Here is a 15,104-nt window from a genome sequence, read left to right as displayed (position 1 = left end):
AGGGATGCAATATTGAGGAGTTATACACATTCGATTAATCGACATAATCATTAAAAAATTAATACCTCCCGATCTATCTCTAGCATGACAACCGTCTCTTGAATCTAAGATCTATCTCCACTTCCATCCTGAAAGCATTCGATGCATAACGTCATCAAGGTAAATCTTACCTGTTAATGCGGACCCATTAATTTTTTGAAGAGGATGCAAAAAAAATAATTTTTTTTATGGAAGTAAAATATTTAAAAAAAGTCAAAATATATTATTTTGAAAGGATTATAATATATTCTTTTTCAAAATAAATAATTTTTAATTTTTAATTTTGTTTTTTGTTGCAGATGCAGTTGCCCCAATGAGCCTATCAAAATCATAGTCATTTTCAAAATAAATTTAAAAAAGAGAAAATAAATTGTGTGGTAATTATCTTTTAGTTATGTTGACGTGTTGATATTTTTTATTTTTATTTTTATTTTTATTTATTTATTTATTTTTTTATCTATTTGAACATTTAACTTATTAAATGTGTTTATATATTGTCATTGTCATATTTTTAGGTGACAATGTAATATGTGAACACATTTAACAAATAAATGGTTAAATATGTACTATTTTTTTTTATCTAAATGTAAACAAAAATTTTAAGACATTTTAGGGAAATATTCAGAAAAGTCATAATATTTTACCTTAATTTATAAAAAAATATAATGTTAAAATTTGTTTACGAAAAAACATGAATTACTGGTAAAAATGACAATTTGACATATTTTTTTCGAAGTACAGCTTCAATTACTTCTTTGGTTCGATTACAATCCCACTATTTTACCCTAATTTATGAACAAATCCAAAACTAAAATTTGATGATGATTTGATCATTTCGTCACTGTATCATATATTTTATCGGTTCATTGTTGACCTGAATGCCAAATTATTAAATGAGTTGATGAGATGAATATGTTGGATTATATAATGCTTTCTTTACTTTAAAAGTTGATGTCCTGATGTATTGTATATTTTTAGAATATAAAATGCATCTAACGAAAACTATAATAATTACATAAACTAGCAACAACTTCATTTTTTCCTTTATAAGAAATTTCAAATTGACTATCTAATTTTATGTAATCCAGTATATCCATGTTATCAAGCCTCAACTCATTTCCTGTCATTTTTTCCTAGAAACACATATTTTACTGGTTTCATTGATGACATTAATACATAGTCGTAAATGATTCGATGAGATAGATATCAAATTTTATAGTAAATGTAGCATTACTAAACGCAAAATATACATCTTATCAACTTATTTAAGGGATAGCCGTCCAGGTTAGCAAAGAAACCGGTAAAATGTATATTACAGGTAGAAAATGGTCAAATCATCACTAAATTTTAGTTTGTGACTTATTCGTAAATTACACTAACAAAGAATGAGACTTTAATGAAACCAAGTAAGTAAGAAAACTGTTGAATTGGTAAAAGGGGGTCAAATCGTTATTTTTTCAGGGCAAAATTTCGTATACGCCCTTCCTAAGCAGCTAAACATCGTATTTGCCCAACCTAAACTCTAAATATCATATATGCCATTCTTAATGTTTTTTAATATCATATATACCAAAATCTTTTTTTTTTGTAATTTTTATTGATTTATAATTGTTTTTCATAATATTAAATCATTATAATTAAAAACCATTTTGAATGGATAATAATATCCTTCCTTATTGCTACAACAGATCACGTTTTCACCTATATCACAAAATCATTGCCGCTTGATACTACTCCCTTGTATATACTCAATCCTTCATTGATTATTGGAGTATAACTTAGATTCTTAGTATTTTAGTATATAAATTTTAGAAGCAATAGGCTTATAAGTACTACGTATTTCCACGCTTTGTATTGCAACCCATTGTTAATGTTTCCTTTAAATAATTTAAGAGAAATATTAGCCTTTTTTGCAATAGCTCCTTAAGCCCTTCTGTCATATATTTTCCCTTGTTTCCACAACTGCAAAAATTCACTTTTTTTCTTTTCAATTGAGCCTTAAAACCAAGTAGCATAGATTTGATCTTCTTATTTTGCAACATTCTAGATAGATATAGGAACATGAAATATATGTATCTTATTATTAATTGCATATGGTTGTATGGTATAGTGCTGAAACTAATTCATTATGTAGGATATTCTTAAACAACCCGCTTGAATATTGGTTAATATACAGGGATAATGCTGAAGCCATCAAAACACTTGTTAAAGAAATTTCAGTCAAGCTACGTTCCCATCATTTGATAAATGATGAACCTGAAAAAATATGCATCTTTAGGAGATATTCCAAACAGAATTGTAAGATGAAACTTTTGACATATTTCCATCTCCCCTTTTGTAGTCAAGTCCAGAAATTGCCAGAAGAATTTGGAAGTTTAGAGTGTTTAGAAGCGTTGGATATAAACTGTACAGGAATAAGTCATCTTCTGCAGAGCAATTTCTTCCTTGGAAGGTCTGTGTATTGTTGGATACAGGGGAGTAGCGATCGAAAGTATCAGGTCAAACGTGATTTTGTGATACAGGTGAAAACGTGATCTGTTGTAGCAATAAGGAAGGTTATTATTTTCCATTAAAAATGATTTTAATTATAATGATTTAATATTATGAAAAACAATTATAAATCAATAAAAAATACCAAAAAAATAGATTTTGATATATATGATATTAAAAAACATTAAGAATGGCATATATAATATTTAGAGTTTAGGCGGGACAAATTCGATATTTAGTTATTTAGGAAGGGCGTATACGAAATTCTGCATTTTTTCAGTAATTCACGATTTTTTGTAAACAAATTTTAGTTTGAGATTTTGCTCGTATTTCTAGAGATTACCCGACTTTTTATAATTTCTTATAACATGTTCTACGATGTTTTTTTCATGCAGATTTTTTAATACGATATTTTAAACTTTGCTTATAATTCTTGTTTTATATATAATTTCATATAATTTTAATACAAATGCTTTGAAACTAAATATTTTCAAAATGTTTAAAATTTTTCTTACAAGTTTTTAATCTTTTTTTTTTTTTGACATTTTCATACAATTTTTTTATAACTTTTATACAATGATTTCTAAACTTTCTTTTACAATATTTGTAAAGACTTTCGTAGATTTTATATGACAAATTAATTTCATTTTTACAACATTTTAAAGTACTTTCATTAAATACTAGTTTAGGATGTTGTATTAAAAAAATTTAAAGTTTATAAACTTCTAATTAAAAATTATTAAAAAGTTGTAATATTTTTAAAACATTTACATTATATAGCTTTTTTTTTTCTATCTGTAATGTAAAATTTTCTTTTTATGTTTTAAAAAGACTCTCCGTACTTATTATTATATATTTAATTTTTTTAATTTTTTCTTTAGATACGATTTACTTTAAAATATTTTATATGCTTAAAAACTATATATATATATATATATATATATATATATATATATATATATATATATATATATATATATATATATATATATATATATATATATATAAAAGAGACTATATTTCATATAGAATACATATTTATTAATTAAAAAGTAAAGTTTAAAATTGATTAATATTTAATTAATATTTAGGATACTATGATAGTATCTTTTGCTAAAAATAAATTAATAGAAAATTTATTTGTTAAATCAAAAGACTATAACTAAAATAAATAATCAATTATTATGGATACTTTAAAAATAACATTAGAAAAAATAATAAAAATAAATATGAAAAATAAAATCGGTATAAAAAATTAGGTCAGGGTAATTAATTTTTCATTTTGTCAATATTTAGGCAATTTTTGGTTTTTGTTGTATATATTTGAGAATTTAATTTAGTAATATGTTCGTATGTTACCATTGTTATCTAAGATAGCCGATAACAATTGTAATATATGAACACATATAATAAGTTAAATTATCAAGTGTGTAAAAGAATTATCTATATACAAACACAAGGACAAAAATAATTACCTAATTATTTTCCATTTAAAAACATACTTTTCATTTGATTTCCCAACACCACCTTGCCACCTCATACAAAATCATTAGCAAGTTTGAGATTTGTCTCCCTCTATAAAAGTCGATTGCTAACCACTTACCAAGCCATCAATAAAAATGTTCAAACAAGTGGCTAGAAGTTTTCCAATAAGATAATAATCTTATGTTAGCAATGGTAAAGCTAATAGGGAAAAGAAAATTAACTTTGACATTATTCACTTAGGGAATAAGAGGAATGAAAGACAAATTGTATTTTCTCGGAAAACGACTCGAAGTGAAAAACCCAACCACAAATTTAGCCTTTCGTTTTTAATTGAATATGTAAATCTTTTTAAGAAAATAAAAGTTAAACCATATGGACCGATCATAATCACAAGCTCATCGATCATTTTTTTTTTTTAATTTTTTACTAGTTGTGAGACCCGTATAAATAAACGGGTTGATGATAAAAAAAAGCTAAATAAAAAACTAAACAATACAAAATTTTAATATATAATACTTTCTAAATCTTGGAAACGACATTTTTTTATAATTTATATAATATATAAATTGTTACTTTATAAGTTTGAATAAAATACATTGTCTAATATGCATAAAATGATATATTACACTTTTTATTTTTTTATGCCGAGAGAACAAAAAGAGATATCAAAACATGCAAATGAGTATTACTTGATCTATCCTAATAAATATAATATTAATTATAAATTTTTCTGTAAATCCTTAAGAAAATAGATAGTTTGAACTCTTAAATCAAAACTTTGTTTTTGAGATTCTAATAATATTTTTATTAGAAGAGAGGGGACAAATTAGAACACCAACAATGAATAATTTTAAATTAAATTAAACCTATGAGTATGTTTAATATATGGGCTAATGCCGTAAAAACCCTCAACTTTTCAAGAAATGTTTGATTATATTCTTAGTCTATTTTTATGTCCATAAAAACCGCACATTTTTGCAAAATTTGTCATAATTACCCTATTTTTCGATTTTACCCTTCTATGGCATTAAGTGTGTTTAGTTGAGTGGTTCATTAGTTTGTTGTTCATCACCTGAACCAAACACCCCCCAATCCCATATTAATAATTTTTTAAAAAATCATTTTTTTTTAGGAAATGATGTGTAATTTTTCTAAATCAAGTGAAAAAAAAACTCAAATTATAAGAAAATAACAAGTGGCAAAATGCATGAAAAAATAACAAATAGTAAAAAAAACTTTCATTTATTAAATAGGATGGTTAAAGTAACCCTTCCATATTGATCACTTGCTTAACAGATAACCAATTTGGAAAATCGATGATAATAGAAGGTAGAGAATTATTCGGCAAGCTATAAGAAGAAGCAAAATGCATGATATATTTCGCTTGAATGCTGAAATCCACTCTCCAACTAAAAACATCTCACGAGTAGCTAACAAATGCCTTTTTTCTTCCACCATATTACGGATAAATTAGTATCTTCAACGTTTTTTTATCACCCTCAGAACTTTATCTTTTGATCCATAGCTTCAACACTATCAATATCATGAATAGTTTTCAAAGTAGTTACTCTAGAGTGCAGCCCCTTTTTTAGTTTGATTTTATCATGTTCTTGGGATTTTTTCTCTTCAATATTCCAAACTCTCAATTTACTTTTCTCAAAAAATTTAGTTATTTATTTATTTATTAAAAAGAGACCATATCATTTGTCTCCACAACTTCTTTCAATGTTCTAGTAATCCTCCCCTATTTTCAATAACTCATGATCTGTGAACCAAAAATAACGAGATAAATTAGAAAGTATTAGTCAATAGAAAACACTTTTAGAAGAATAGACCGATAATTTAGCACTCATGAATTTTGGCTACACGTTTAAAAATATTAGAGTTATGACAGTTCATTTTATTAAATCCTCGGATAATTATAAATAAATAAGAGCCCTTCGTATGAGATAAAGGTTACATATATAATAATTATATTTAATTATTGCGTACATATTTTATAGACAAATATTATGAGGTTATAATATTTGTATATAAATTTATTATAACTTAACGAATTACGTTAAATAACGTTTATAAATAAAAGATTATTTTAAATAAAAAAATCTAAACATAAATTGTAGTTGTCGTAATTACGAACCCACGTGTATAAAGAACGTTAAAATCTGATTTCGTACGGAAAAGTTATGATATTTCGAAGTTTAAGGTTCGACACAATACAACCGTGTCTTTTAGAAAATATGAAACTAAAAAAAGTTTATCGTTAGAACAAATGATGTAAAGATGAGTCGATGTCCTCGTAAATACGAATCTGTCGATATAAAAAATGTCGGGGAACGGAGTTCGTATTAAGAACTTATGAATTTCATAAAGTCTTTTATAGTGTAATCTTTACAGACGTTGAAAATAGAACTTGTATGTGAGAAATATGATTTTTCAAAGATTGCGAAAAATATCCTCGAAAGGATAACTTGGTACTACCCAGAGAGCGCCACGTGTTGGAATCAGAGACCCAAGCCTTACCAAACTCGTCATCGATGTGGACCAATAGGATCACCACACACACACACACACACACACACACACACACACACACACACACATATATATATATATATATATATATATATATATATATATATATATATATATGCCCGATGTTGTTTCATTTCTCACTTAATTTTACTCCAATCTTTCTGAAACTTTTCCCGCACCTCGAGGCCCGACTTTTCAAAATTTTAAGCACTTCAGCCAAGCGTTGTGCATTCGAAGAGCCTGACGAAAAGAAACATTCAAAGTTAAAATCTACATACGACTTTCCAAACTTTTGCCAGAATACTTGTAAATTGAGTTATACTTACTACACTTTAAATGTAACTTATATCTGTGTTCATACTCATTATTATGAACCTATAAATAATATTTTTATTAATTCTAGTCAAACTACTAATCGATCTACTTATGAGAGTGATGTCTAGGCAAGATCTGGTGAGGTGTTTAAGGTGAGTTTTTCGAAACGGTATACGTTTTTATCAAATGGACCCTATCTTCAAAAGTGATGTTACCTGGTTATTCCTAATTGGATAAAACTCGTTATTCCTTTGGATTATTGAAGAATCCGGAAATAGTTAATATAACTTGATAAATATGATGAATACTAAGACTTAATAATATTCGTATTTTGGTCGTTTAATAAGGGAAAGACTACAGTTAGTCAATAAGCTAACTTTCCACGAGTCTTCCACCTCAATCAAGTGAGTGCATAGTTACTTTCATGAATATAAGTATTTATTAAAAGTATCATGATATAAGCCATCAAAAAATATCATGTAACAACCCAAACTTTAAGATTTGTAATGCCGCTTGATCGAGAAAATACTAGAAGTCAGAGATATAACAAGTTGTTAGCAGAGCTCGATAAAGAACTTCCGCTGTAAAGGATACTTCTATGTAAAAGCTTTAGCAAAGCTCGATGAAGAACTTTCACTGTAAAAGCTACCTTCATAATTCTACCACGAGCTTTATCAAAAAAATCTTCAACTTTGAAAAGTCACAAATCCAATTTTGAATGGCCATACCAAATGCTCCCTCGATTTATAATCGAAAACGTGATTATAAATCCTTCTTATTGTCATGAGAATGATTTTGAATGGATAAAAAATGTTGTGCTCCCCCGCGACAAAATGATATATACAATGAAGTATAAAATCCGAAAAAGTCGTGAAAATTTGGCGTTATCACGAAAAACGACTTTCCAAACCGCCAAGACTTGATGGAATCTTTATTTTTCTGTACACGAAAAAATATATGCATTAAAGAATTCAAAACTGTTCACCAACCCTCAAATTTGTAAACTTTTTAAAAAATGGGCTGAAATTGTCACTTGCTGAAAAACAGGGGCTGGAATGGTAATTCTGCATCAATATACCCCTTTATTTGTAACAATTTCTGGGATTGGTCCAAAAATATCAAACGGTGAAAACAACAGGGACCAAAAGAGCCAATTCGTTGGAGTTATAAGGACCAAATATGAAGCATTAAAGCATCTTCTTCCCCATTTAGATGAGATTGAACGAACACTGCATCATACTCCAGTTATCTTTCAACAATGACTCAAACTAGATGCGAAACCTTGAAATTGGCACATATATACATCAACTGCAATAGGTTCGCTCCAAGTACAAGCAACCGAAACCAAGTTCGGTCCAGGTTCATTGAACCGAAACCATGTTCGGTCTGAGCACAGGTTCGCTTTCGGTCCTTCCCTCTTTCATTCTAAGCATAATCACGCAAACCCAAGTTCGCTCCAGGTTCATTGAAGCGAAAGCATGTTCGGTCAAAATTGTTTTCTGATGTTTCGTTTCAGGGCAAACAAACGAACCCAATCATAGGTTCGCTCGTGAAACATAGTCAAGAAACATTCACAGTGAGTTTGCTCGCATTAGGGAGATTGCAATACCAATTTTGACCATGAGTTTAGACCTGCAGAAGCGAACAACTACACAAAAACTATATCAGTGTTGACCCTCGATTACGAACACCAAAACCATTCTAGTTAAGATCCAAGTCCGATTCAATCTCCATAACATTCAATTTTGACTTTTCGTTGGTCAGCAATTGCAAATAAGCACACAACCACCCTGATTTCGTTCCGATTAAGATATCTATTTTGAAAACGAAATAGTGTCAACTGCAAAAGGTATCAGGATACGTCTTTCTTCCATCATTCAGTTCACATCCGCAACATCATTTTAATTTCAACACTAATTTTGATTCATGATATAATGCAAAAGATCCTTCCCATTCAGCCTTTAAACCAATTTTGACTTTATTAGTTTGACCCCAATAAACACCAAATAATTTTCTCAAATCGATTTCAAGATTAAACACCACTTCAATCGAGTTCATCACCATCGTTATCTGTACTCACAAAAACCCTAAATCATCGAATCTCCAAATCATCATTAACTTCTCAGATCAATACAATCAAGAAACAAACTTGATGTTGGAACATGAATAAATAGAAAGTTTCAATTAGAAAATAAAATCAATTAATAAAATCAAAATCGATTTTGATATTGGTATTGTTCATAAATATCGACTAAAGAACAAGAACAATAGTTTTGAAGGAACGATAATCACATATTCGAGATGAGTCAACTGCAGTATGCGATTTCAATGTAAAGGATATATGGGCCAAACCAATGAACAGTAAACGAAAACAATGGGCTCAATGAATGGAACGAATGAACGATAAGAAAAAAATAGGAATAGCTGAATGCATATGGATCAAAAATTCGGCTAGACGATTTGGTTTAGGGCAAAAAGAGAACTGGATCAAAATAATACCCAGATGAATAGTAGAAAAAACCATAAATCTTCATGAACAGTAACTTGAACATAATTTTGATTCCTAGACGCCAAAACACCAATAATCTTCAATAACTTGTGCAGAAAATCATCAAATCAAGAACCGATACTTCAAAAATCAATAGATCTTCAAAGACCCGCTCTGATACCACTTGTTGGGATTAAAACCCTAATTGAGATTTGATGAACAAGATGCGGAAAATAAGAACAAACACAAATAAAGAAGATATGTCGAATGATCACTCAATTTATTCAAAACATGAGGAATAAATTACACTTTCAGCATAGACTAAAGAATCTAACACTACATAAGAAACCTCACGTGGCGGCTACATTTTTGCCTCACTCTTAACCCTAATTATGAATAATACATGATTATTTATAGGGAAAAGACAAGTCTTGGACTTTTAACCTACACTTCATCAAGGGGCCCATTGTCATCATCCATGGAGTGCTTTGAAACCCTACAAATTGAAAGTTATTATGTGAATTAAATGCTTATTATCTACAATATATGTCAAACGTGTGACAACCCGGAATTTCAACTCTATGTAATGACCTAAAAAGTCAAGTATTGTAACCACGTTTGTTATAATGAAATTAACTTCGAAAATAAAATTTCCAAAAATCACTAATTAAATTACCTATTATGTTAGATGTCATTAAACTGTGATCGTATGTAAAAAGAACGCCAAAATCTGACTTTGTATAAGGAAGTTATGAATTTTCCAAGTTCGGCTTAACAACGGACAACTAAAAACTCGAAACAGAGATCGAGCGACTTTTGACCGGAATGACCTAAATGAAAATCGAAGGTCTCGAAAATGGTTTTTCAACGGTAAAAAGTCTGGAAAAAACAGACGTCAGATAATGAAGTTATGAATTTCTAATGAAATTTTCTTACCACGACCTTTTAAAAATAAATAATAAAAATAATTTCAAAATTTGCCGACGGAATCTAAACGAAAGTTGTAGAATATAGTCTCACCTACGCGTGGATATAAAGAACGTCGAAAACGGAGTTCGTATGAAGAAGATATAAATTTTTGAAGTTTATTAAATAATAAAAATATAATTTTTATGTTTAATTTCGGTATTATCCGAAGGCTGAGTCACGGGCCGAGTAAGCCCAGCGTACTCGAGGCCTAGGCTCAGATCGTCCACATCACCCCTATGCGAGGCTATGCCCCGTCCCATCCGGAGTCCGAAGCAGTCGAGGATGTGGTCACGCATGACGCACGAGTACTCCCAGCGTACCGAGCCGGTTCCTACTCCGTATAAAAGGGATGCGAGGGTTCCGAAGAAAAGGGCCAATTCCTCTCATCTTTCTTGCGTTTTGCCTCGTTTTCCGTGCACATGCTATCCCGAAGTCCTGGTTACCTTGCTCAAGTGCCGAAGGTTGTTTGTGCTCCCGAAATTCCCGAGAATCCCGAGAAAATCCGCTTTCTCGAGTCGAAATTCTGCTCGGTTTTCATCTCGCCTTCTTCGATCTTTCAAGTGAGTTCATACCCCTACAATCCACACTTTTAAATGTTTTATAAATACTTTTATATGCTTTTAAAGGGGGGAATACAAGTAAAACACTCGATTATTATTGTGTGTTATATAAAGTTTCATTATACGCTTTTTATAAGTAGAATCATATGTGATTTATAACTATGATAGGGAAACTTTCATATGCAAATTATACCACAATAACATCTTATCTTTTGAAATAAGAAATGATTTATGTATTTATGTAAATCAAACACTCTGCTTATACTGAATGTACATGTGTCCGTTTTGGCACTACAAAAATTATTCTTTTCATAACAAGTGAGCATTTCACTAGGGATTACTATACAAACGAAACGCACTTTTAGAAAACTATAATAGGTATAGTTTTACGAGAACACTACGAAATTTTACATATTGGAAATACTATTTCAAGAAGTTACTTTCATATACAAGAACAAACGAACATATTCACACGTAAATATGTTTTATACTAAGTTTTGTGAGACATTAAACTTCACGTACGCTCGAGTACATATTTCAAGTCCTGTATTATATACCAAAATCTCTTGGAGGGGGAGCACGGTGTTTGTGTATAGATCTATACGGGATTGACAACACCGCACCCTGACTGTTAGCTATAGTACACCATTTGTGGTGACAAACGTTAGAACATTCCAACGCCTGAAGAACGTTCTGTATAGGCATTTCTAGTCAATAGCATGGCTATAAAACTCACATAGAGTATTAAAAACACATTGATTTACGAGGTTTTTCAAACGTATTGGAGGTTTTATACGTACATAAATTAATTACTTTAGGCATGAAAAACCTAATTGTGATACAAGTTTCGAACTTCTAAACCACTACTCACAGATGGGAAAACATTAACTTTTTAAAAAACATTGGTCTTGATTTAAGGCTATATTTATACCAGTAGGAAATATGGGATTTTCTAGAAACTAACAAACAAAAACAAACCATTTCATTTTAGTTCATACAAATACTATCATTAAATACTTATGAAACTCACCAGCTTAAATGCTGATATACTCTTTCAAAACTACTTGTATGTCCCAGGGACTCAGTAATTGCAGGTACCAAACAGCTTTTTGAAGAAGGAACGCTGCGGCGCCAGTTTAAACTCATATTTTTTGCATCATATTGTAATTGGTTTTGAACATGTACTCTTTTAACAATGTAAAATTTCAATTATATATATGATGGTTGTATTGCTTTCTTTACTATGTATTCATTAGTTACGTTACCACATGAAGTCATCCGACCCCGAACGTTTCCGCCGTTCCGGTTTGGGGGTGTGACAGATTGGTATCAGAGCAATGTTTATAGTGAACTAAGTATATCGAACCTCATAAGATATACAAACTATAAATGCTTAGGGACTCAAAGTCTCTGACAAAAGGTTTTCACACCTAAAATCTTTATTTCATTTAAATAGATTATTTTAGGTCATGAAAATACAAAATACATGCATACAAACGATATATTTTCATGGTGAGAGCTATACAAAAAGTATTAAGACGAGTTGGACATTATGATTGGTTCTCGAGATATGTAATCGAATTTGGGACGAATATAGCCTGATCAACTATATTTATCCGAGATTGGACTAACGTATATCAAGGAATGATCGTAGTGAGTAACAAGTCAAAACCTACCAAAATGGACACTAGTATCAAACGTACAATTTAAATACTATAGGAGTATTTGGTGCATACAATAGATTAATTGACATGTTTAGTGTTACATGTTTTCAAGCTTTGTTCAAATCTTATAACCCTATTCTCGTATAGTCAAATGGCTGGATTTCACCCACAAGGGGACCCCTACTACCCGAACTAGGGCAATAGAGGATCGGTAGATGAGGATCCTGAAGAGGATGAAGAACCTATCGAGTTGGAAGAAGGGGACGACTCTGGTACAGACTCAGAACCAGAAGTAGTCGACCCTCCAGCCATTAGGAGGAACTTCCAGGGACCGACTCCTGTTTGGGGAAGTCACTTCCACCATTGGAGCCAACAACAAGGGATACGCTCTCCTTACAGTATGTATCGGAACTTCTACGACATTAGGGATGGAGGTTTAGCCGACCGAGCACTTCCGGTCATGGTAGGTAAACTGGCAAACCAATCCTATCAATCGGGGGTCCAAGCAAATCGAATCCGCGAAGTCAACGTGGAAGTACAAGTTCACACGGCCGACATCCGTCGTCTGGATATGTTGCAAGATGACACCCATCTCCGTGCCGACGCATTCCAAACACAAATGATTGCAGCCCTCGCAGAGTTGAGGGAACAACAAGCCACCTTTGATAGGTGTCTTATGGAATCAAAGCAATCAGATGCGAAGTCAAGCTCCAAGCGCAACACACGTTGCAAGTAGTACTTGTGAAAACATCAAATTTTGTTATAAGTTAGGACCTCGACTAAAAGCTTTTACTTTATTAAATCTTGTAACCGGAGACCCTTTTAATGGCCAAATTTTCTTGATCGTTGTATCATCTATTATATTAATATAATTTGCACGCTATTATTACTACGTTGAGTATTTCGTTCAATCTTTAAAATATTATGGAAAAACCATACACTTGTTCATATATTTAGATTTATGAATAACCTTTTTTCTTCTATCTTTGAGACTCATACTATCGTCTATTGTTGAAGTATAGCAATTTAGTCCATGAGACACATTCATTTTCTATACTATGGACTTCTTATTCTTGTCTTTTAAATCTTTAGTTGAAGGATGCCTCCGCGTAGAAATCCGAGACGAAACAATGGTGGGGAAGCACCGATACCACCACCACCTCCACCTCCTCAATTTGATGTTGTCATGTTCCGGGCAACAGTCACCATAGCTGTGGCGGCTACCATGTCACATATCAATACCCCTGTTACTACTGGTTCAGGAATTGGCATACATCTTTCCAACCATGGCGATAGTCATGGGCAACCCCGGGAGTGCACCTATAAAAACTTTACGAATGCTAAACCCAGGATGTTTAATCGAATGGGTGGTGTGATGATTTTAAGGCAGTGGATTGAAAGGACAGAATCAGTCTTTGAAATCTGCTCCTGCCCCGAGCAGAGCAAAGTCAAGTTTGCAACTTACACACTTACTGATAGAACTTTAACTTGGTGGAATGGACACGTTAAGGTACTTACTATGATAGTGGCGAATTCAATAAGCTGGGAGAGCTTAAAAATCATGTTGATGAGGGAGTACTGTCCACGAGGAGAGATTCAAAAACTCGAGCACGAACTCTAGACTCTTGGAATGATTGGTACCGACATAGCAACTTATACCAATAGATTCTGCGATCTGGCAATCCTTTGCCCAGATATGATTGCTCATGAGAGCAAGAAAATAGAGAGATACATGTGGGGACTGTCGCCCCAAATTCAGTCAAGCGTGTTAGCTTCAAAACTGACACTTTTGAAAGTGCCAAAGAGCTGGCACAATCGCTTATTGATCACGGAAATCATTAGAACTCAACAATTTCTGCACTGAAACCACAAAGGGAAACAACAACAACAATAACAAGAAGAGAGGATGGAATAAGGGGAAGGGTGGGTCTTCCCAAGAATCCTCGAAGAAACAACAACTAGTTATAGTGAATGCTGCTATTGTACCTACTACCGTTCCTACAAATCTCTACCCAACGAAGCCTTATGTGGGCAACTTTCCAAAGTGCACCAAGTGCAATTACCACCACAATGGACCTTGTCGAGAAATGCAGTGCTCCAACTGCAACAGAAAGGGACACACTCTCCGTTTCTGCAAAGCCCCCGTAAAGCCGATCACTCAAGTTCCCAATGCTGGTGTTGGCCAAGCTTGCTACGGTTGTGGCAAGGTGGGCCACTACAAAAGAAACTGCCCGAAGGCAGCGAATACTGGCGGAGTGGGACGAGTTTTGGGTATAGGTCACGAAGAAGCCATAGCTGATCCTATAGTAGTTGCTGGTACATTTCTTCTCGATAATTCATATGCATGCATACTATTCAATAGTGGAGTAGAGAGAGGCCTCGTGAGCCAAAACTTTATTCACTTACTTAAACATAAACCTAACATGTTAGAATAATCATTCACTGTAGAAATGGCAAATGGAAAAACATAAAACACTAACTGCATATACATGAGTTGTACATTAATATTAGACAGTCACTCTTTCCCAATCAACCTCATGCCGGTCCAAATTAAAAGTT

The sequence above is a fragment of the Lactuca saligna genome, chromosome 6 (genome assembly GCF_052625555.1).
Source record: "Lactuca saligna cultivar CGN05327 chromosome 6, ASM5262555v1, whole genome shotgun sequence".
NCBI lineage: Eukaryota > Viridiplantae > Streptophyta > Magnoliopsida > Asterales > Asteraceae > Lactuca > Lactuca saligna.
Note: the sequence above shows the minus strand (reverse complement) of the source record.